The sequence below is a fragment of the Lolium rigidum genome, chromosome 3 (assembly GCF_022539505.1).
Source record: "Lolium rigidum isolate FL_2022 chromosome 3, APGP_CSIRO_Lrig_0.1, whole genome shotgun sequence".
In the NCBI taxonomy this organism is placed as follows: domain Eukaryota; kingdom Viridiplantae; phylum Streptophyta; class Magnoliopsida; order Poales; family Poaceae; genus Lolium; species Lolium rigidum.
This window is the reverse complement of record NC_061510.1, coordinates 402,297,743-402,300,956: the sequence shown is the minus strand read 5'-3', so window position 1 is coordinate 402,300,956 and position 3,214 is coordinate 402,297,743. Positions and strand designations below refer to the sequence as shown.

Sequence of the window (3,214 nt, the reverse complement as noted above, 5' to 3'; positions counted from 1 at the left end):
GCTTTTTTTTTTGTTATGTATTGTGGTAGATTGCACAATCCATGCTACTGCCCAAATTCTATTGATGTAATGGCTGCGGAACTACTAACTACTCATTCATGTGTATTTCAATGTATACTGCTGATGATGATTAAAATGCAATACCAGCTATTGTTACCAAACTTAATTTATGTATATTTCTGTCCCCTTATTTAGTTGATTCTTACGATCAATCTTTTATGCACATGATTTCAATGTGTACTGTATCAGACTTCGCTATCAATCACCTTGAAGCTCATTGTTTAACCAGAAAAATATTCAAATTTACCAAATCAACTGTAGTCTTAAAATTATCAGCACCATGGTATTACACGGTTGGCGCGGCGTGCCGCCGCGCCCATTCATGCTAGTAATTTTTAGTTGCAATTGAGATTTTTATAGCTACTAATGCGTTACCGCTGCCAAAAGATGTATGTGCAGTAAAAAGTATCTCCGTAAAATATAAATCATGGGTAAACATCAACAGACTAAAACTTAATTAGGTTTACCCATATTGTAAACATTTATCTAAACTTGCTAGCTTCTAGTTGTAAATTTTTAGAAGGTCGTTCCAAGTGCTTGAAAACAATGCTAGCAAAGATACTACACTATTTAAGGACCAACATATGTCCACATGGTTGCTATCATTACATAAAACTTGTTTTAGATGGGACGATGCTTTTTTGCACCCGGGAGCATATGCTTCTGGTTTTTTATACGACTTTTAAATATAGTTTAAAATGTTAAAAGAAATTAAAAAAATTGACGCGTCCCTCTCAACATGATATGTGCTCATAAAGTCGTTTCGCGGAAAACCGACTTTTTTGTATCGTGTGCAAAAAAGACAAAATTTGATGTTTTAAAAAAGTTTTTCACAAGACATTTCTTTATATTTTTCACACATAACACAAAATATCATTTTTTTTGCGAAACTTGGCTTGCATACATATAATGTCGATAATATAGTAATATACGCTCTAAATTTTTGTTCAAATTCTTTTTAATATTGTAAAATATTTTCTCGGGTAAAATATTTTGCTCTAAATTTACACCGTACTGTTAGAATGTTGTTTATATGTATGTGCACATTTATTTTCATATTTTTTAGAACCGTAGAAATATAATTTACAAAACTAGAAGCACAGGTGCTTATGCCAAAGACACTTTTTTGCATCATATATAAAGATAAATCTGCATCAACTAATTTAAAAACGAAGGGAATACTAGATGCCATAGAAGACCTATGAGTGACCAGTGAGGCCAGCAGGTTGGAGCGGACGGACAAGATACAGCAGAGATTCTGATCGGACGGTCAGTGTTGTGTAGTTTTAGATGCTCGGAGAAAGCACGCCAGACAAGAGGAATCAGGCTCGCGGTCGCGGCGTCGCACGTGTTCCTCACCTCTCGGCCCCCGAATGGTTTCTTCTTGTCCCTCACCATTTCTCTCTCTCTCTCTCTCTCTGCAGTAACCCTATCTTCCTCACCGCCCCCTTCTCTTTCACCCTCCTGGCGACGGCGGCCGGCGCCGGCGGGCTTCGGAGGGAGGTCGGATGCTCCCTCTCCTCTCTCTCTCCTCTCTCGCAATCTCTGACCTCTGACAACCCTCTCTACCGCTTGTTTCTGTAGCTAGAGCGGCCGGCGACCGGGAGGACGCCGGCGACCAACACCCCGAGCCTGCGACCGCGAACGACCTCGCCGGAAGCGCCGCATCTTCTCCAAGTTTGCTGATCCCCTCTTCAGAACCCGAGGTACAACCCTAGACCTCAAGATCTGATTCGGTCCTGCACTGTTGATATCCCCTTTCCGAATCATTCAAGTTAGTTTGTGAAATTACATCCTGAAAAAGGAAGAGTACAGCGAAGAGTGTTAGATGAGGGCCAGTAGTTGAGAAGGGCCAGTGTCAGAAATTGAGTGTCTACACGAGAAAAGTATGGAAGAATGATGCAACTTATGTGAGCATGCTTAGGTCTGGAACAACACTTGTCTCCTTGTTTGTGAACTCCCGAGGGGATTGTGGCTTGGTTCAAGATAATACGTACTTACTTTTAGATGATCTACGAATACATCATAAAAAATAATGCAGTTGAAATAACATCCATGAGCAAACAACTATATTATGAAGTTTGCATTTAGTACTTATTTTTGTGCATTGAAACTTCAAAGATTGCGAGTAATATTTTCGAGAGGCAAGGACTACTCGAACATAATCTTGTAACGTGTCACTAAATGGCCAAGGTTAAGGAAAGCGGAAAAAAGCGTTGCTTATGCGCGCTGAAGCACATTGCGGAGGCCTTTCGCATTGATTGCATAAGCGCTTAAGCGGAACAAAGAGGGAAAAAAGCGCCGCTTATGCACGCCTGAAGCGCTAAGCGGAAGGCCACCGCACCAATTACGCTTAACGCTTTCATGAACCTTGTAAATGGCTAACCCTAATCACATTTAGAGAAGTTAACAATGTGGGGTAGAGCAAATAAGTTTTTTTAAAAATGATGGCGTGTTTCCCCACTGGAGGGCCTAAATGAAATCATGTGCCTTCAAATTCATGATTCTGCTTTCATCTCACTCCCTTCCCCCAACTGGATATGAAAATGCTAATATAAGTTTTGTAATCAACATATCAGCTAATATATCGTATGAGCACATACTTTTTCATAGGCAAGCTCAACGCTGAACAGCAAATGAATACTGACGGATACCCAGGACATTGTTTCACATAGATAAACAGAAAACTTGATAAAATGACAAAATTCAGTGTTGAAAAGTGACCCACAAGGGGCTAATGGTGTCCAATGTTGGGTCAGACACGGCAACCTTTAAGGCTTACCGGTCTCCTGTAGCTGTTCCAATTCGCTAGTGCGGGCTTCGTCCCAGCTTAATCGCTGCTCATCGGGCCCTCCTTACACTTTTTTAGGCTCCTCCTTGAGGCCAGCAGCCGAGCCTTCTGGTGGCTCAATTGATCTTTGGTTTTATTTTCACTGTCGGATAGCTATGATCTGACCTTATGATAGGTTTTTTCATAAAATGCTGTTCTTGTTGTGATGGTTCACTTGATCAATTTTGATTGTGTCTGTTCTTGTTGTGATGGTTCACTTGATCAATTTTGATTGTGAGTGGATCTATCATGTCTAGTGTGCTATGCTTGAATCTGGGCTGGATGTTTCAAATGAGTGGTTGCATAATGGCATTGGTTTTGTTT

General features: G+C 40.6%; 1 protein-coding gene across 1 annotated transcript in view; it reads left to right on the top strand.

Annotated features, from left to right (window-relative positions):
* The first annotated feature begins 1,679 nt into the window (after positions 1-1,679).
* LOC124704634 (plant cysteine oxidase 4-like) overlaps positions 1,680-3,214 on the top strand; it is a 59,678-nt gene continuing 58,143 nt past the window's right edge. The window contains exon 1 of the mRNA XM_047236908.1: positions 1,680-1,766. The gene's annotated coding sequence lies outside the window, so the exon portion shown is untranslated. The remainder of the gene's footprint in view (positions 1,767-3,214) is intronic.